Consider the following 22,263-nt stretch of genomic DNA (forward strand, 5'->3'; position numbering starts at 1 on the left):
GCTACAGTCACAATGAGCTATAATGTTCTTTCAAATTTTCCAGCACAAAGTCCTAATCTGAGGATATTCTAATGAAGCGAGACAAATGCTCAACACAAGAATAGCCTGGCATTTCTGCAATGAAATATGAAGCTAAGGCCAAATCCCGAGGTCAAGTTTTACAGGCAAAACTTTCAGAAACTCTGATGGCTGGTTGTGTAAATGAAGACATCACGCTTTGGCCTGTGACTGCTATCATGTGTGGAAAGCATTTTTCTTATAGGGAAACAAAGCAATCTGCATAATCCTGGCAAATTGGGAAGGTAATTTTTGCACTTGCATCAAGCATTTTGTGCTGCAACTTCCTTAAGGATATTTCAGGCAATTTTAAATGCACACCACCTCCAAGAAACAGTCTAACACTGAAGCCACTGTTATATTTGGCAGTGTGTGAAAGAAATTTAAGGTTTGTCTACTAGTTTTAATAAAATATGAAGATGTGTTCGCTTCAGGTTCAGAAAGCAGCATATCCATGTGGCAAATAAGAAATATTATCATCTGAAAGCTACTTTGCTTTCTTGCTCTATGCCTTTACATAGTACCTTCTATACATCTTTCCCCTCCCCAAAGGATTTTAAGGACAAGTCTCTCCAGATGGCTGCCCTCTTCTGGATGGAATCAAAAATGTTTGATTATTTCCACATAGATAAAATGTAGTAGTCTGATTTTCAATGGAGGACGATTTAAATTTTTTCCTTGTGTCTGTGTAATCACAAAGGTTACACTATGCCAGAATGAGAACTATGAAATTCTAAGGGGCTGCTTCATAATTCTCTGCATAGTTAGCCAACCTTTTTTTAGAGTAGAGTTTTTAGCCAACTTAATTTTTTTTTCCTGTATCTTATGAAATTTTTCACTTTTGTATTTCTTTCCTATATTTATCACTACTTCAAACACACTGTTGTTTCCTTGTAAAGCACTAATCCTCCTCCACAAACATAATGGGAAACATTTCCATATCTCTTTGTTGCTTAAGGTAAGCATGTTAAACACAGAATATTACGGCTGGAAGGATTCATATATGATCATTCCCTCTGCCCCAAGTCAGGGTCAAATATTTCTTTGCTACTCTAGATCAGTGTTTGGCTGACCCCTGTTAAAGACAGCTGATAATGGGAACTGCACAATTTTTGCAGGGAACCCAGTGCACTGCTTCACCAGTTAACTATTAGTGTTCCTATAGATTTGTTTATAGACTCATGACATGAGTAAAGGACTCTAGAGGTGATTTTCAAAAGGATCCATTCATTAGCGAGCTCAGAGTTTCTTTCTGTGAGCTCTCATCTTTAAATTGAGTGCAAGGATTAAGATGCAAAGTAGAAACGCTGAAGACAAAACGTCCCTTAAAGAGGGTTTCAGTTCTTGACAGTGGAACCAGGAAGTTGGAGGTTTTTCTCGGTATTATGTATGCATAGTCATACAACCAGTGCATGCTTTGAAACTTTCACTGCACATCTGTGCATCACTGCATGGACTAGGCACCAAGCCAAAGGTTGAATTCCTACGAGTCCATGCAGCTCCCACACGTTTACAGCACTAGGACCCAGAGGGAGCTTAATTTCTGTGAGTCAGTGCAGCTAGCTGAGCCCTGAGAGCAGTGAATGAGGCTGGAAAGGCAGAGGGAATGTGAATGGCTCTTCTGGCTTGGGAAAGTGTCCACGGACTGGGGTGCTACAGACTACAAAACAGCTTGGACAATCCTCCGGATTCCCTGTACCCCCGGCATCCAGTGATACTGCTCTGAGGTGAGTGACCCCACAACAGTCAGTTTTCACAAAGCAAGTAATGCGGCTGTTGCACCAGTTGTGGAAGTTTGGTATCTTCAAAATTAGCCAATGTGTTTTTGCTGTACAGTGATTTTCACTCTCTTGAGGAGGAGTAGATCAAATGTCTTTGAAATACAGAGTGCTCATTGCTTAAAAATAGCATTTGCAAGAAAAGCGTGGTCTAGTAAAACTGAAAATTGCGTCTACTAATGCAGGTTAAACTCCATGCACATCTGGAAGGTGTTCATAAAGTATTTGTGTTTAAGCTTAAAGCTTGAAAAACATCTTCAGTAAGAACAGCTTAATCTTAGAGAAACTAAGTATTCTTCTAATTCTTTTCATCCAGGTATATGAGAACTTAGATTTATTTGCACCATACAGCAGTTATACCTATATGAAAATTCTTTACTGTCTTTGTTCTGAATATTAAGGCTTACTTAACACTTTCCTTTTTTTTTTCCTATGATAATTCTACTCTAGATAAGAACTCCTTTCTTTAATAATATAAATAAATAGGAATTCTGGTAAATCAAAGCATGACTGGCCCAAGGCAGAAACCTTTTAGCTGTAGGCAGAGCAGTAGTTCACTAGAGACTGTGTATCCTCTAGGATGTCCACTTGGAAAAGCTTACAAACTCCCTGCTGCCTGCCTGATAGTGACAGGATGAAACTGACAATGTTTATTGATTTATTCCAGCTGATAACACTGTTTTATCTGATACACTACTCAGAGACAAAAATGGGGACCCCAGTCAGGGAGGCAGAGGGAATCTGTGTGCTGAGAACAAAAGTGTTTGTGCTTCAGTTGCTTTCTTCACTTTAAATTCTCCTTATATGCTCAAGAAGTTTTAGAAAAACAGTGAAAGTGAGCATGCTTGTCAGGCTGGTTTTTCCAAGTTGTCACAACTTCGAAGTTGCATTGTAACTGTTAGACAGATAATTTATGGGTGTTTTCATGCATTAGAGTATCACAATAAAGTCTTTTGGGCACTTTTTTTGCTAAGCCAAAATAAAATGTGACAATTATCTGCAAAAAGATAGAGAGGAAGCTAATTTGCCTGTACATTCAAATTCTTTGCACTTCTGAGCTGTTTCAGATATTATGGAAAACAGGATTTTTAAAATAATGCTGACAACTACCATTTCAGACATTTGTCTGAAACTCAGCAGGTTACAATATTTTCTGCACTTTCACAAAGAGGTTAGAGTCATGGAATGAAGAACCAAATAAACTGGAGTGTTCACATGAGTATGATAAGAAAGATTTAGCCTTTAAATATATTAATGATTATTTTTATGAATCATTTTATAACAAATCTCAGCAAGGTCTGGAGAGGCGCCCTCCTGACAAATCTGTGCAGGAGAGTAATAGTGATTTCACATCTTGATCAATCCCAGCCACTCACCCTAAAGGGATCTGTCAGTCTCACAATAAGGTAGTAAAGAAAGTAAGTGTGGCTTTCTTTTTTCTCATCCTCTTAGCTAAACAGTGTTCATTTTCCCAATCAAAAGCTTAAATTATCTTTTCAGATGTCTTCATTTAAGTTCAGTAGGGAATGACAACGAGCACAAAGGATCGTTCTAACCTATATGCTAAGTAAACAACTGTTATATAGAATAACTAGGCAGTCTATGTAATCACTGTTAAGATGTTAATTTAAAAAAACAAGTCAGAAAAATACCTAAGATATGTATTCAGATTAGCATTTTAAAGCGTAAAATGTCTGCCTTTAATGAGATACGTATAACAAGGGTCAGATAGAACAAATTTAAAAACTATATTATTTCAATCAATAGAATAAGCCCCATATATTCCCCTACTACTCCATGGCTTTGCCCATATAAAAATGTTCCTATAAATGCAATTCTATTAATTGACTTTCTGTTTCTTTATGAAATGTCTTTAGGGCTAACAGAATATTGAATACATATTAATTAGCATTAATTGAATTAAATTAAAGGCATGTGGAAAAAATACTGGTAATTTTAAGAAGTTTAAGATAATTCTGCTATTTTTTTAGTCTATATTTTAAGAACAAACTCTGCTGATAAAAAATAAAGGGTTAATAAAATTAATGCTTTCATACCAAAAGATTCAATATTCTAACACCAAAAGTCAATGCTGGATTGGTGGGTTTAGAAATATTTGTCTATCCTTCAAATTTCGGTCCAATAAAAGCTAGTAAAACTCAACTTCTTTCAAACCGGCTACAGCAATGATGACCTCTGCTGGCAACTGCCCTCTCATGAAAAGAAGTTTTAAGGGCTTATTCAGAAAGTTGCCATGAACTAAAACATTTATTAGATCAGCTCATACACTTATAGAAACGTAAGATAACATCTCTTCCCATGAAACTTGCCTCATGGTAAAGAAAGTGAAAGGTGCATGTAACAATGCAACTACAACTGCATTTCTTTCACGGTAAGAAGGAAATTCTCCCTATGCTGAATTTGACTTGAGCCCAGTCACAGAGGTCAGTGTATTTAACAGCATTTCTATGACAGAAGCATCTCCCCCTCTGGGATAGATGTCCTATAGGATGTGTGTGGCTTGTTCTCCTGACGCAATGCCTTTTGTGCAGCTCTGCTGAATTAATTAAATATTTACCTGTGTGTGTATTTATACCAAAAATTACGTGGCCAAGCAAAGCAAAATCTTTTTTGCTGTTGCTAAGAGATCACAGTATCTTTTAATGTGAGTTATGTGCACTCCTACCTGCCCGGTTCCACCAATACTAAAGCTACGTAACTTAGTTGGTGGGAAGAAAACCTCAGACCCTGAATATAAACCTATACTGTCCCCGCATCCTGAATATTGCTTGTTCTAGTCACCATTTACATGTCAGAAAAAGAATAAAGTAAAACAAGAAAAGGTGCAGGATGATGAAAGCCCTGGAACATTTTCCATATTTAGAGAAACTACATACATGATGATTTCTAAGTCTGGAAAAGAGATAGCTGAGGAGGGGTATAATGAAGATATTTATAACCACAATTGTCCTTAAGATGTTTAAAAGCAAATGGCTGTTGTCTTATCTCCCAGTTCAAAAACGGAGGAGTGGGAAATAAAACCAGTAGGTGGCAAGTTCAAGGCAAACAAAAGAAGGTGGTTCCTCTCTCCATGCATAATTGAGCTATGGAATTCCTTTCCACGGGATATTGTAGTTTGCAGGGGTTCAGAAAATAATTAGACATACTAAAAGCAAAGACACTACCTGTGGCTCAGGAAATCTGTGATTCAAAAATGACTGCTGAGTGGGAGAGTACACCAAGGAGATGATAACCATAGGGTTGTGCTATTCGTACACCACTCCCTAAACATCATTAGCTACTACAGGAGACACAGTACTGACCTGGATGAACATCTGTTCTAGTACAGACACCCCAACCTTTTCCTCAGTGTTTTAGCCTGTCAAATACTTGACCTGTCCTAGCAAGAAAAAAGGTGGCAATGTAATATTTACTGTGGGTTGCTAGTTCACTTGTGAAAGAATGGCAATTCTGGCAAAACGAAAAGGTAAAGATAGCATTCCTTTTTTTTGTCGTTGTTCAAGAATTAGGTGTAGGCATGTGCTAATGTAAGTTTCCACTACGGAAAGCCATTAATGCTGAGATTTACAGCTATTCAGGCAAAGCAATGTCTAAATAGATTATGACTGAGATACTGGAGAAAGGCCTACAAAAGTACTGGCTGATCTTGTGAAATTCACTGAAATATATTGCAAATGGGAAAATACAATGCTATCTCATATTTTTGTGGCCTGTTTATCTGTGGAGATCACACCTTATTTGAAACTCATTATTGAACTCAAAACTTTTCTAACTGCTTTCACTAAAAATATTATACATACACCTAAGTAAAAAGTAGCATGGAAATATTCCATCATTAATTACACTGACAATAAACCTTTCACTTTGAGAACTGCATCACCCTGCAAAATGCAACAGTCCAGAGAATGGCAATGCAAACAGTGAAACCTGAATGCCAAGAACCGCCAGCATATTCTGAGGTTGAAAGGCGGAGACGTGAGATGTCAACCTGACTTTGCTAACCTATCCCCAAGTGTAGCTGACTTGCTGTTGATGCATTAAATGTGTTTTTCGGCCTGTAGCATACATAAAGAGACACTACAATTATACAGAACTTCCTGTGTGTAAAAGTGGGATTTTGTGCCTATAAATTTTGCTTCTCTAAGATTATTACGTACTTGCAAATGAGTTATGATGTACTAGAATGTTAACACCTGGCACTCGTACACAATTATGTGAACACAGGAGAAGGGATGAAATCAAATTTAATGGATACACAAATGAAGACATAAGACGCTGACTGAATTGGCAGAGAGTTGGGAAGTCACTAAGGATATACAGAGTTGGCTACAGCAATTCACTAGTCAGCATGTCTCTGAATGCATTAGCTCCAAATGAAGCACACCCAGGTACACCACACTGCACAGCTGCTTTCACATGTTTAGAAGAATGAGAGACAGAAAGATACAGTACTTGACTATCTTCAGGCATAATGTCTGTATGGCTATATTCATGTGAAAGACATTTAGATTACACCATTACTGTACAGCAGGAGAAAATATGCAAAGCGCTGCTCAATATTTTGAGCCTGTATACAGCTACTAAGATGAAAATTGCTGTATGCATGTAGAAATCAGGCCCTACATACATGTATACATGAACAAGACTTCTCTGGCATATTATCTAAATCCAAAATTAAAATGACTGCATGAAGTAGTTTGAAATAACATGCTTGATGGCTTGACTGCCAGGCTTCTGTAGCATCCTTTGAATTTCCTGTGCCGTTGTTCAATGAATGAAACACGTTTGACTTTTCCTTATCTTGGAGGCAATGTTTATTTCCCAATAAAGAGCCTTTCTTCTTTTTTTCCTAGACTCTTACATTTACAACAATGCTTTGAGATTTTATGGCATAGTAGTTGACACTATCAGATGACCCAAATCAAGATCTAGCAGACTCACATTCTCTGTTGCTGGGATCAGTTTTATCATATGAACGAACACGGCTTCCACATTTCATAGTGGTGTTCCCCGGAAGAAACTGTGAGATGGTGACAACGCATAGCAAAAATCCTGAGGAACTGTGTGGCCTGGCAACCCAAACCCTAACACAGTTTCCCCTCAGTCTGACAGTCCCTACAAATACTTTCTGAACACAACTCTGATCGCTGTCAGAAATCGTACCTGCAGTAACCAGACCACTTGATGTAGTTGAAGACTTCTTTTGTACAGGGATTTTCTAAAACTGAACATTGAACACAAACCATTAAACTGATTCCAAAAAATCTTTCCCTAATTTATGTTCCTGGCTCCAAAATCAAATTTCATGTTCCCGTAGGGTCCCTAATAATGTGCTAATAAAAGATCAGATTCTGCTTGACTTGTTATGTATCAAAACTCCCATTGATTTCAGTGGAAAAAGATTCAAGCACAAAGACAGAAAAAAGTCAAATACAAGGTAAGACAATTTCCTTGACTTTGTTTTGGGTCTTGGTTTACATATTATTGACAAAATCATAATGAACATTTATGTTATGCAAACATGAAGCGCCTTCCAGTAATAAAATGAATGAAATGAATGAATAATGGATAAAATGAATCTGCTTCTTACACTCAGGCTTGGTCATTTATTTTGAACTGCCATACTTTTGAGAAATGTTGCTGTGTTAGAGTATGCGACAAAAATTGATTTAGCTCAGTTAGTTGTTAACTGCTCAGAAAACTAATAAAATAGTAGACTGTTTTTGACAGTTCTAACCTACAATGAGTAAATTAGCCCAGTATAAATACTGCTGGGAAGCAGATTATGTCTTTGACAACTTCCTATTTGCTAGTCTAAACATTACTATTTTGATTTTTTTCCCATTCTTAATTGTTTCATATTTTTCCCTCTGTATTGTATAGGTATAAAGGTGACACAGATTTTCTTGTGGTCTGGTTCACTGATTTACTTTGATTGTCTTTATTTTGTTCTTTACACAACCATATGCGATCCAGGCTGTTAAAAAATAGCTCTGAAATTTTTGTGATGGAAATTTGCCAAGCACCTCATTGCTATATATTAATTTGATTATGATATGTTTAACAGCTCTGGCTCACAGAATATGTGTTTTTCTATTTTGAAACATATCTTTTTTTTTTTTAAGCCTTTATGTGCTGGATGATTCAGGTATGAAAAAAGACCTGTGTTTGTTCACAAAGAGATTTGCCCTGTGGTGAATGACACAGCCTACATTTTCCAAAATGCATCATTTCCTGCCCATTATTTCACGATCCTTTTGAGACACCCTGTGTATCAGCCCCACACCAGCAAGGTGTTTCAGGCACGTGCATTACCACAGCCATACAAATCACTCATTTGAACTATTCATGGCTTAACACATTTCAAGAACAACTCACAATTCTGATGAACATAACTATAAATTCAGCCCTACTTAGGAACTGTACTTTCACTAAGCATGAAAATGATTACACTGTGGCCTTTAGGGAGGGTCAGCAGGGCATGTCAGCTGCAGTGGGTCAGTAGGCAAGAATTAACTGTCAAGCTGTGCAAGCATGGATGTCTTTTGACACTGCAGCTGTCCATATCCTTAATTTTCTGGTGCTTTCATATTTCAGACTGAAAATTAATAGTTCTACACAGCAGCCTTTCAACAATGGTATTTTCCCTCATTAGTAATGGGCAAGGGGGCATAGAACAGCCACCTCCGAAAATGTACAAATTTTTCATCTTTTTCACGTGTATGAAGCAAACTTTCTAACTGCAATTGATGGACTGCTACAGTTTGCAGGCAGCTGCTGCTCATAGATTTGTGACTTCATAGGACAACTTGCTTTAGGGCAGGATGATCTACAACAGAAAGGCCAATTTTTTTTTTTCAAAAGCAGCTGCTAATTTCCAGTTGCAGTGTATTTGTGTGTCGTATTTAGGACCCACTTAGCAGATTCTGAAGCATTTGAAAATCAATGTAGAGTTTGGGAGCGCAACAGCTTTGGAAATTTGATCCCAGGAACTGAAAATAGGGCATTTAAAAACTGAGATACCCACAAATAATGTGTTCTATAGGGCACTTGCTAAGAGAAGTACGCTAACTTACATTGCATTGCATATCAGCTTCCACTCGCATTTCTGGAAGTCCCTAGGAAACAAACCATACATGCTGCTTTTGTGTTTAAATTTGTGTCCATTTGTTCCTAAGGTTTCAGTAAGTTAGAAACAAACAAAAGAAATGCTTTCTAATAATTCACATTTAGTAAAGTTTCATACTCCATTCAAATTTTACTGCTGTTTATCTCTACAGAGCTCAAGGAATCAAGTATACCATGAGTGTGAAGTGCTCAAAACCTATGAGACAATACACATGCATGTAAGCTTAGGGGGATGTAAATGTTCTGAATTACATTAACACATTAATGCTTTTGAACTAAATATGCATGTGGATATAGGGATTGTTGCTTTTACTTTGTGCAGCTACATTTCATTAAATTTGAGTGATTTTCAGATTCTCCAGAAAGACAATGGATTCCCAAGTAATCACTGACTTTATTCGGTTTTGTAGTAATATATCAAGGTTCCATAGGTTTGCTTGGTTATAACTTCAGTAACCCAAGTATAGGCTTATTTCACTTCCATTTTCTACCAGATGCCTTGCTGGAGAATGATGTTGCACACATGCCCCACGTGAATAAAGGGAGTACTCCCTACTGTCTACCTTGCACACTGACAGTGGTTAACAGTTTGCATTGCAAAAGATACAGCTTTCTATCTGAATTAAGAAAATCTCTTAAGAGACTTTTGTGGTCAATGGGTATATGCTCCTTATGTACCAGTAAGAGAACAGGAAATTCCACATCCAAAATTAATAACATAGCAGGTATCTTAAGTTTTTCATAGCTTTCTGTCTTTTTTTGTGTGTGCTAGTACCTTATGAACACAAGTAGAATTATGGATACCACCTACAGCATCATGTTTGACAAGTTTGTTCAGATTGCTGATACAAGAAAATGCCACATTTGTATACTTTGTTTGTTACTGATCTCCTAAGAATTCTTAAGTAGCAGGAAAAATAAATGCAGTTACATTTTCTTCTTTTTTTTTTTCTTATTATTGCTACCATCTTCACACATCTAGAAAAGGACTAAGCTTTGTATTGGACTTTCAACATGGAAAATACTTCAAAGTGACAAACATAAATACATTTTTGTTAAAAAAAGGGTATACAGAACAAATTAAGCTAGCCAGTTATACAGGGTTCCCTGAGAGGAAGATGGCCTTTAAATATTGAAAAGTGTAGAATCAAAGAATAAATCAAATTGGAAGGGACCTCAGGAGGTCATCTGCCCAGCTTCCTGCTCAAAGAAGCATTTATGTACCATTTACTAGAGGACTAGGATCGGGTAGTCAGTAACAAGCAGCAAACTTTCTGCAATATTATTTTCTTGGATAGATGTTACCAATGCAGAATTCTGGGGATGAGCAGGGTACACAGCCATACAGCATCTCTTTAAGGAACTCAGAACCAAGGAACAGCATTATGGGTGACATTCAGTCTCCTAGGTAAGACTCACTCCTGGCTCCACTGATGAAGGGTGATGTCCATGTAGTTATGACCTGTATTTATTATTGTTTTGACACCTACAAGGTTTTCCATATGAGAAGCCACCCATTCTTTCTCTCATTACTCAGTTTGGGGGTTTGTTTTAGGGGTTTCTTTTTTGCTTTTCCTTTCCAGCTAGCTGCAGTTCACCGTCATCAGCTTTGGTACTTTCTCTTTTTATCATATATTGCCTTTGATCAAGAGTTCGGGTTAAGTGCTTCCATCACCTATAAAAAAGATATCCTTTCACTGGCTAGATTCTTTCCTCACTATTTGGCTGCTGTACTGGGGACTAGGCCCAAGTCTTCTTTTTGGACTTAAGCAAAACAGTAGAAGTCCAAAGGGGCTTAAAATCATGGGCAGATTCAGAAGGTTCAGATGCTTGGTGCCTCTCCTGCTACAAAAGCTAAGTGCGTCAAAGGGAATCACCTGATGAAAGGTTCAGTAACAACAGAAAGCAGTTGTTCGCTGCAGAACTCCTAGTCACAAGGTATTTTGCTTCTAAAAATATAAATGGATTCAAGGAATAGCTAGACAGGTATGTGGAAGGGAAATATACTGAAGATTTTAAACACACAGAAAACCCCTCTGACACAGAAAGCTGCTCATCCAGACACTGCTGAAAGATAGGAGAGTGGTTGGAAAAGTACCACTATATGCTTATCTTCCTCTTAGACACTTCCTTAAGGATCTTTTATTTGCCTCTGTCAGAGACAGGATTGACAAGATGAGCCTTTCATGCAGTCCAGCACAGTCATTCTTATGTAGTGATAGTATGTTAAAGGAGTTCTCTTTAATGGGGAACAAGTTGATCATTCTTTCTTCTGATCATAGTGTTAGCAATTGTATTCATTTCCCTCAACAAAACTGATTGTACTACCTGCAGTTCTTACCTGGAAGGAAAGAGTACACAAACTGTTTCAGGAGAAATAAATAAGTACAGAGAGAAATATGTCTCTTTATCCTGTTTTAACTCTTTTTATTGTGGGTACAGCATGGAGCCAGTTATTTTTCAATCAATTATCTAACATTCATTCAAGGTTGTTTTATACTCACTTTTTCCCATAATAAAGACTCCAGCCCTGTAAATAAGGCTGGTATTCTTTGTTAATCTATAGATGGCCTTCCTCAATATTCCTACCACATACTGGCTGTTTCATAACATGTGTCATTTGCTTATGCTCGGTTTACTAAGCGATCCATAATGCTCTATGAAAAGTTTTTTCCTCTTTGTTTGTCATACTTTTCATATTTACATTAACTGCAAATATTATTTGTTGCTGCAGGTCACAGACACACATGTTAAATAGTTTAGGGTCTACCCTTCTCTGTTCCTCTGGGTTTGTATTTTTACTTCAGTCCCTTCACTGTATTAAAACAAGCAGTAGAATAAGCAGCAAAAATAATGAAACCTTGCTTTCTGTGGTGGTGAGAGCTTCTGGTGTCTACTAAATTTGCAAGCATCTGTGAGGTTTCAATAACTTTTAGGACATACAGGTGCACATGCCTGCCCTAACATAAATTCTCTAATCAAATGGACCTCTAACACCATAGCTTTTATTTTGGTCAGGACCTCTACCTATCCTGCATTTTCATCAAACTTGTAGAAACATATCATCTTTAACATATTATCTTTATGTAGAAACCTATTAGCTTTAAAACTTCTAACCTTCTGTCAGATGTGATTGACACTCAACAATTTCAAGGGTCATTGGGTCAAGGGTTCACAAGACAGTGTCATTTCACAAGTGTCATTTCTGTATTAAAACAGACTAAAAACAGGTGATGCTCTTTGTTGAACTCAGTTTGAAGTGTATGCAGCAACCAAAAACTGTGTACTCAAGTTATGCATTGCATTTGTGTGGTAGCTTGTGTTTTATTTACAGAAATGTCAAGCCACAGAAACTAGGCATGCATTTATTTTCCATGTCAAGAATCCTCTCCATTCCTCTCCTTGTTATTGGTGTTTCTTATCAATGCTATAAATACTCAACATCTATGGTTTTGTTCTGCCTAGATCCAAACCCTCCCTGCCCCAGTCTTCTTGCCAAAGCTTCCTCTCATCATTTTCTCAGGCACATGCTGTAAACAGAAGAGTGCAAAGGTTCGCTGCTCAGCCTCACATTCCAGGACACTTTATATATGCCAAAGTGTGAGTTTCTGGCTTTGCCAAAGCATGCAGAATCACACGCGTTAGAAGGACTTTGATCCGTGAGCTCTCCCTAGATGTGCATTCCTGCACTGTAAACGGCCTTTGTGAAACAGACTAGTGTTGTGAAGGACTGTACTAAAGACCACTGTTTTTCTCTGTGTGTTTTGAGAGAGAAAAGCATGTGGCCCTCTCCTTCTCATTTCTCCCCTTCCCTTTTTTCTATTAGAAAGCTATTTAATGAACTGTAGAATTTCTTACCTTTGTTCAATATTTCAAATTTTTAAAAAAAATTCAAGTAATTTGAATTCAGTCTTCAGCACTTGACCCATGATCATGCCATCACTTGAAAATGAAAGAAAATACTTTCAAAGAAAATAACACCTTTCCAATGCCACAGAAAAACTGATTTAATATTGTTGGCCAGATTTATAGTTCATCTCTCTATCTTTGAAATAGAACAAATTTGCAAAACCTCATTTCCAAGTGACATATATTTAAAATCTGACATTGTGCACAGAAACTAGGTACACACCTAATCATCAAAACTTCCCCCTGGTTTTCCTTTTAAGCAGGCAGAAAATTATCTTGTAAGGTGTACAACTTGATTATCTGCTTTGAACGTAATATTAATCAAAAAAAAACCACAGAAAAGTGGAAATATGCTAAATGCAAACATAATAGGCCTCTTTAAAAAGGTTTTTAAGTTAGAAACCTGCTAGGCATACATTATTTTAAAAAAAAACCACAAAACAACAACAAAAAAAACCACCTTTTTTTTCTGGTGTTAGACAATCTAACTTGTCATGTATTCACCACCTGATGATAATTGTAGTAAAAATAGGCAAATACCTAAGACAAATCTATTCCTAATGCCATGATTATGACAACAATCTGTGGAGTCCCACTCCTCAACAGCACTTAGGATTTTCATACTATAGATCACATCTGGCAACAAATATAATCTTTTGTCTCTTTCCACTATATGCTCATGCATACTACCTTCCTTCCAAATCAGAATAAAATTGCTTTCATGTAACTATTATGATTGTTCCTGACAATTGATTCAACAGACAAAAGCACTTACAAATAATACTGTAATAAATACAATGAGGTGCACATCAAATATCCAGACAAAGGAAATACATGGTTACATACAGTGTGAAGTGATATAATGACAGTGAATTTCAAATACATCAGGTTATTTGAACTAATTAATATCAGCACACAAAACATGGAAATACAGATTTGAAATCAAACTTTTCTTGATGCTTTTTGTGGAGCTAGAGAACATGTAGAGTCCAGACATGACATGCTGTCCTGCCTGCAGAAGAGTGCCAAACACTTTGTGAATGTGTTCACTTGGCACTTCACCTACTGTGCAAATGCATACATTTCATAAAGGATGCCGCTTCTATTTTTCATTATGGGAAAATATTTTTAGGTATTCTGTTCAGGCAGTTGTTCTCATTCTGTCCTGCACACTGCTGAGTGATCCACACTAAACTGAAATACAAACTAGAGTCATAATTACGTAGGGAAAGGATTATGCATTTTATTATGCTTCCTCTATTGTGACTAATGACTAGACAACAGAAACAAAAACCATTATCAGACAGCTCGTATGTATCACCAGCAGGTTCCCAGCAGACCATAGGTTGTAGGTGCAGTATATAAGCTTTGGAGTAAATGTGCCTAGATTCTTTACAAAATCTAGGGTTGAACATAAAGGTAGAAAAAAAAACAATTTTTGGTTTACGTTACCCAGCACAGAACACCAGAACTGAAAATTAGTTTTATACTCTGAGTGAGTTAGTAACAACTTTTACTTGTTACTGAAAGGTCCAGTGTGAATTTGGAATGAGAATTTATATCCCTTCCCACCTTTCCCACTCATATGGGGGATCTCCACATTACCTGTCTTAGAAGCAATGCAGCATGGACTCATGGTAAAGCACAAAGTAGAGGAAACAGAACTGAACTCCAAAGAAGAGCTCTGACAAAACCCTTTAACCTCTTTCTCCTATTTCCTTCAGCTTTATTTCACTTTTCTCCCAGCAATGCCACCATTCAACAAATCATAAAATAAAAAGGAAAAGGAAGAATCTTCCATTTCCAGCATTTGTGTTGAGTGAAGCCTTATCAGCATGAGATAAATTTATCATCTTGATCCACTGAAAAAAAAACAAGAAAGAAGAGTAATTGCTTACTTTGTAATAATTGATCTTACCTAAGGTTCTACCACCTGCTTTGCACAGTCTGTGCTACATAGTATAGTACAGCCAGATGAGAAAAATGTTTAATCCAGGTACATGATTTGCAGCCAGATGTCTGTGTTGTAACTTTTAGCTTTATAGGATCAGTAATTAAAGACGACTACTGTGTCATATTGTATTGGGCCACAAAATGATTATGAATACATTAACAGTGACATCGTATTAAGGTGTTAAGTGTGCTTGGAATTTCCGATATTACAAATGTGATGGAATAGCTTCATATGACAAATATCAAATATTCATCGAAGCAAGCAGCCAGTAAAATTGTGCAACCATGTGGGTGCAGGAAGAAACATGATTCATTTACAGATGTGCTGATGATAAATTCTTCATCATTGCATACAACCTGGGGCACATCAGGAACCAGACAAAAAACAACCACCATTATTTTCAACCAGGCAAACTCTTGGAAAAAATTTGACATAACCTGTCTTCAGCTCTATTTGAAACAATTTTTGCTAGATGTAAGAAACAATCCCTATAGAAATATCCTTTGGGGATTAATTCTCTAAAAATAATAACTGAAAAAACTACTGATTTAACTCTAAAATACCCCATTTCCCTTTCAGGTGTGATTTTTGCTGCTAGTAGTAATACTTGCAAGAGGTTGGCAAATATTTATCTTTCTAAAAGCTTCTAAAAACTTGTTTTAATTCCTAGAGTGTCTGCAAATTATCTGTCCCAGAAACAAAGCAGCATCGCAGCACTGTTCAGAAAGAAGAATATGAGAGAGGGCAGGTGTTCCAGTCTATGTTCCAGTCTGTTAATCTGTACGTTAAAGTGTAAGCTAATGTAAACCTGTAAAATGGAAATAAAGTTCTTCTACTTGGAGGGAGCCCTAGTGAAAATCTTCAAATTATTGCAAAGAACAATATAAGTTTTTAGAAAGCAATTAACTCCTTGACTGAGAATATTCCTACTTTTTATTTTATCTAAAACTCATGGGTGATATTTTGAAACATTTGATTGAACTCAGTCACTCAGTCTTGATTATGGTTTAGCATTGCCCTCTGTGTAGGCCAATCCATAGGGAATGCCATTCATACCAACACTGAAGTAGAGCAGGATGACTCAGCTGATTAATCAGCTTGCTTTTTTTTTATTAAGAAGCAAGTATTTGCCTTCCCCAACTGCTAAAGTGATCATTGTCAAGCTCATGTCTTAACTCACAGAGTTTTGGTCACCCCTGACTCACATTCAAAGAGAAGGAAAGTAACCTGTAACCTATGATCTGTTACACAGCTATATGACTGATGAACACAGATAGCAATACTGCACCCAGTGTTTTCTGTTCACCACAAAGTCCTTGTCATTTGGGGGAGAAATGTTTCCGTTCCTGCTGCTTTCTGCTCAAGATTTGTCCCTAATTTGGAACCAACCATAAACCCAGGGTTTATGGGTTCTGACAGCAGTATCAATTGCTATCTATACAAGTAGCTACCGAAACCAGAGCATCTGTATTTTGCTAAATAAATCTAGCCACTTCCTTAGCTAGAACATAGCACAGAATCTGCATATGAGCCATGTCTCTAATTTCCAATCCAAAAATTTGCTGAATTTATTAACCAAGTTAATGGAAGAAAAAAAAAAGCTACTTGTAAAAATCTTAGGTAAACATGGAGCTTTTTTTCTTTTCACACATTAATAGGTAAATCACAACAGAAACACAGTCAGCAAAGTATGTTATCATTGTCATGAAATGCCTACAACGTAAATGGACTTAATGACAAAGTTAAACGAATCTCAGTTAAAGGCACAATGATTCTTGACAGACAAAAACATCACTCTCCCAGCTCCCCGCTAAGTAGGTCTCCAGAAAGGTTGCCAACTACGGGGAACAGTTTAGAAAGTTAATGACAGTAAAAATGGGATTCACTGGGGACTGTAATCCTGACTCCAGTAAGCATTGCCAGAGAGGCCTGACATGAAGAAACAAGTACTATTTCAAGCAGACTGCAAAGCCAAGGGAAAGATTAACATCCATCAGAATAAGCTACAGATGAGATTCTTATTGATCCCTGAACGTCACAAGAATTTAGAAGGGCTAAAAGGAAATTTAAAGAACATAATCACCTATCTGTAGATTTGGTTTGTAAATTTAAAATACCTTTCCCTACATCTCAGCTATGTATTTTCAAATTGCTGTGTGTGATATAGCTCAATGTTACAAGGCAGAAGAGGTATTTCTTCCAACCTATTCACTGTCAAGCTTAAGTCTTGTACTAAAAGTAGGGACAGGGAGCAGTTTTGTTGCTGTAGCTAGCACTACTGTTACTAGCCTCCAAGCCATTGATTTTCATGTTTAGGCTATACTGCTGTGGATTTCGTTTCTGCCTTATCCGTGTCTATCCCTATTAACAAGATTAAGACTTTGCCTACATTCTTCTAATTAAAGTGCTGTAATTCTGGGAAGAGATTCCAAGTCTTCTTTTAGCAGGGTAATCAGTATATCTGTGAGTTCAAGTTACCATTTTTTAACATCAAAGTTTGCACACAGCACTCTTCCATGCAGGCCATGACTCTTTATCCACACTGGTTTGAATAACACGCTCCATTTTGTAGTACTGGTATCAACAGCATTTGCATACCATAGCTAGCTGCAGTGCTGCCTGAAGCTGATGAGTTTACAGGTTTTGGAACTGCCATCCTTCTCAGTAGTTTAAGTAACCAAAGGCTTTTCATATCTAGTTATGCTACGAACATATGTGCATTTGCTCGCAACATTTTTCCCTTACTAAACTGGAAAAACCATGATCTAAACTTCAAGCTGCATTGTACCTACCAGCTGTAGCTGTAGGTTCTCACTCATACAGCAAATTATCATTCCACAACTTTCAGAAGTACCTCTTCCCACTCCAACTCCTTCCCCTATATCTTCTATAAGGTATGTGATACGGTACTAAAATAAGTTTTTGTTTAATCAACTTCTGCAAGATTGTTTTGATGAATGTAGGATGAGAAAACTTGTTACAGCAGTTTAACCATCCCAGTTCCAAGAGTTCGCACATTCAATCTATTAATTGTTCTCACAATGGAAATGGAAAAAAGGTTCATACCTAATATAATAAAAGACAGCAAGGAAAATAACATGCTGGTAAACACAGTAACAGTAGTCTTCTAATCCTGGCCTACTTTTACTAGAATTCCCACATTTCAGACTCTGCATACCAGGGAAGTCAGTGAACCCCACAGAAAGTTGAAGTGTGAACAGCGTAAAGATGTGCAACGACACCAGCGATTAGCATTGCTTTGCAATTTAGGCATTCAGATTTATTCAGACCTAGAACAAGGCCAAAGAGAGCTCTAGAAAGTGGCAGAAACATGCAAGTGCACAATTAAAAGGAAAGAGATGTGTCTTCCCCATTATACTTTTTGACTGTAGCAAAAAATGCATTTAGCAACCAGATGATGCCAGGAAACAGATAAGAACCCTGCAAATGTTCCTAACGCAAGTGTGTTGCCAAATGCAGACTTGTAAGAATTGTTGAGGCTGACAGGTTAGTCTAACTCCCTGTCTCCTATTCTTAAGCAGAGGTTGCTGAAGTCTGAACTTCATTTAAACTTCTTTGCACTTTGTTCTTTGCTTTAAGTATTCCCATGCGTAAGGGAGTGAACAAGACGAGAAAGGATCCGATCTTTTCTTTACAAACACTTTTCTGTTTAACTGTCCCGTTGCACAGAATAACTGTGTGATCAGGAGAACTGTTCAAAGACACAAGCTTTTATTTCAGAGACAGCTGCGGACTCCCAGCAAGGGAGGACATCTTGCACTTCGTATGATCATTCACCTCTCTGCATATTACACTGATCACTGTTCAAGCATTGTGTGAGGTAAGGATGTTGCAGAGTGGTCAGGCTCCAGAGGCTGCTGGTTCAAGATCCAGAAAAACCCCTTCCCACATTTAAGTTTCACTTTAAATTTCATTTCACCTTAAATGTCTGGGTGGGGAAGAAAAACCTCCTATCTTAAAACATTCACACCAGCTGCCTCCCCTCAAACTCTGACATAATGCAAAGACAGAAAACTCCTACTCGCCCACTGCTCACTGGGTCTGCGCCCAGAAGCCCGCACTAGCTAAAATATGGACCCAGTTCAAACTATCTTTGCTCTCTGGGAGCATTAGTCGGATTTTTTATGCAGCAGCTGCCTGACACATTCAGGATGCTGGGAGCTTTGCACAGTGCGGAAGTTTGGACTGTATTTTTCTGGCCTCATAGGTTTAGTGTCAGGGTCTCAACTACAGCAGAGCTGAGATTCTCAGAGCATAGGAATGGCGCAATCTCCTAAATCAAGTCACTGTATTTACTTAGTACAAGGAAATGCAGTTTGAATTAGTTTTTCTGAATATGTATTTTGTTGCTAATGTACAGAATCCACTACATTTTGTTACTACCTCTCTTTATGGTTGCCAGCAGTTGCCTAGCATTGCAACTGTGCAAGTCACTGTGCAATGGGTTAATACAGCAATGAGTAAATACCTTCCACAGAAGATGAAAGCCAAGATGCTTAAGATGACAAGAGGTCCAACGTGCACTGCAGCGAAGATTGGGTAGGGCAGCAACTCTGAGGCAGCCGGTCTCAATATGTGAAAGGAGAAGTCAGGGAGACCTGCAAATAAAGGAGAGGGACAGAGTCATAAAGCATGTGGAGCGACAGCACTTGGAGCTGGAGAGGAAACAAAAAAGAGTATGTCAAGACTTAAGCATGACCAGGGGCAGGACTAAGTTTCACAGAATATGAGATTTTACCAGCAGGAATATACTGCTTGGTCCTCGAGTGTGCTGCCCGGCAAATCATTACCAAATCACCACAACTGTTGCACAGAACAGCTGTTCTATTTAGTCAGGGAATGCACAGGTCCAGCCCTGATGGAATGATTTAGTGCAAGTGCGTATCATGTGTGTTTGTTGCTGTACCACTTAGTCATAGTAGCAGTCACGGGCTGGACTTGGTGATGGTAATCCCATTTTCCTACTGCTTTTTAATCCATTCATTCCATAAAGAAAGTTGCAAAAAAAGATTATGGTAAAAAGAGAAGGAACCGGTACAAACACACGCTTGTTTTTCTACCACTTGAAGCACATGCACACACAAAAATATAACAAACAAATAAGGACAATAAGGCAAACAAAAGAGTGTGAAGAAATAGGATCTGTTTCCCAAACATCCTGAACACTTATGCAGATCAGCTTTGCAACAGTTTAATCTGCTGCCAATTAATCAAGACAATCTTCTCGGCTGAAAACAGTTCAGAACAGAAAACTTACAGGAAAAAAAATGTAGGTATGGAGCATTTTGCATAATGTCAACATGTTTACACAGAAACCAAGTACAAACATATGAATTATGAATGCACATGCGTAAAAATTCCAGCAGCACCACAGTTTACAAAACAGCTCTGTCTCTTCATAGAAAATGATGTAGCATCGTTGCTTCTGAAGTGCTATAACTCGAAGATGAAATCCTATTTGCTTGTTTCCTTTTTCTGATCATGTCCATATGAGCCAAAGTATTAGAACAAATGGCTTCAAGGTCTAAGCAATAGTAAGAACCTCCTGTTTTTCTTGGTAAACTACCCTAGATGTCAGGAGACTCTTATTTCTCCTGCAAGAACTACTTGTGCTTCCAGAGAACGTTACAACAGTTACACAGATGATACTGCAATCTGATAACTCTTTCAGTGTTTCTGTGTTTTACTTTGTTTTATTTGGCAGTGTTTCCAGATTTTTTTGTGGACAGCTCTACTAAAGACCCTGTTCTTAGGAGATTTTACCCTTTCATTTCAAAATTGCACCAGATTTAAAAGGGTCTTGCTGTCCAGAGAAGGAAAACCCATTTTTCCACCTCTTTAGTAACTTTCAAATTATTTGCTTAGTTTAGATGGCAAAACCCACCATACTTCACATCTCTGTAGTGGAGTACTTACAAATTCTAAGGAAATTGTTTTCAACACAAATTAAATTGGAAAGGTAGGTGGAGTACAAGAGTTTAAGCATCACTACATCTTTACAAACTTCAGAACCAGCTCAGGCTTTGCAATGAGACAATATACAAATATCTGCCCAAATCTTTGCATGTCACCTCATGTATAGCAGGACACAGCTCACTGCTCTCCATTGCTTATATCCAGTAGTCATCTAGAAATTACATACTTCTCAAATTTACAGGATATGTCGAAGAGTATAGGAGTCAAATCGCTAATGAGCAACTGCCCAATTACTTAGGATTTTTTATACATTTAATTCAACTTGGGGCATGTTGATTTAAAGAAAAATATTAACATTTTAAGCTAACTAAAAGTATTATTCCCATACCTTATGTGGACTTTTAACAAAATGAATTAAATGTAGTAACGATAAGGTAGGCACAGAATGAATCTGACTGCCGTGGGGTCAATACCCATTTTCAACTGCAAAGAAAATAAGGAATTCGATTTCTAAAGCTCTCATTTGAGTTTGCTTGTCACAATTTCCATATTGTCATGTAAAGTAAATCACTGGAGAGGGAATTCAATCACTAAGAAGGTAATTGAATTTCATAGGTCTCATGAAGGTAAAATAGATTTAGAAATAGGAAGGAATATCCTAGAAGTTTTTAAAAAAATTTTTTTAAAAAAGGGGCACAGGAGAAAAGGAACATAGCTACTGCTAGGCAAGAATCCTATGTTCTCCAAGTTCTTCACTTGCTACAGAAGTCATTTCTACTGATAGACCATAAGCTAGTGGTGAGGCCCATTTGATTAAGCGCTTGTAAAATGTCTTGACATTTTTGGATGGAAAATCCTACATATGCAAAGTAATACTCTGTTTCAGTATTGACTCTTTCTCCACTATCTCAGAAATCTCTGAAGAACACAAGAGCATCTCCATTTCATAAGGTGGAAGTTTTATTTTGCAATCCTTTGTCTATATCCTTAAGGGTTTTTTTTTTAATGGAAAAAAAACCCCAATATGTCATTTTGAACTGCTCCAGCTACAAAATTTTATCAAGTGCAGCCAGATCCTCATCTTCAGCAGAACATACATTTTAACGTTCTCTCAACTCTAGCCTTCTTTGCTGCATCCTTCCTATATTCTGACTTGCCAAGTACAGACACCTTCAACCTCCCTTTTGTATTTTCAGAATTCCTGCCCCACTAAAATACTGTTGAGGCTTTTAAAATAGTTATAAAAGCACTGGAAGATTTGTAGAAGATAAAATTCCTTTTTGATGTAAAGAATGACTAGAAAAGGAAAGCCTGAAATACACCAGTATCAAGTATCAAAAGTCATGAGGATCCTGGCCATAATTTCTGGATGCTCTTTGTACTTACATAATGTTCTTTTCCAAATTCAAGATCTAGAGAAACATTACAGATGATGGAACCTATCTCTGGGAATCTGATCATGACACACCAGCTCATTTT

General features: G+C 37.5%; 1 protein-coding gene across 3 annotated transcripts in view; it reads left to right on the forward strand.

The window, feature by feature from the left end:
- Positions 1 to 1,570: 1,570 nt before the first annotated feature.
- NGF (nerve growth factor) overlaps positions 1,571 to 22,263 on the forward strand; it is a 34,859-nt gene continuing 14,166 nt past the window's right edge. For all 3 annotated transcript variants that reach the window (XR_012654165.1, XM_075055809.1, XM_075055810.1), the window contains exon 1: positions 1,571 to 1,784. The gene's annotated coding sequence lies outside the window, so the exon portion shown is untranslated. The remainder of the gene's footprint in view (positions 1,785 to 22,263) is intronic.

This window comes from Buteo buteo, chromosome 23 (assembly GCF_964188355.1).
Source record: "Buteo buteo chromosome 23, bButBut1.hap1.1, whole genome shotgun sequence".
Lineage (NCBI taxonomy): Eukaryota > Metazoa > Chordata > Aves > Accipitriformes > Accipitridae > Buteo > Buteo buteo.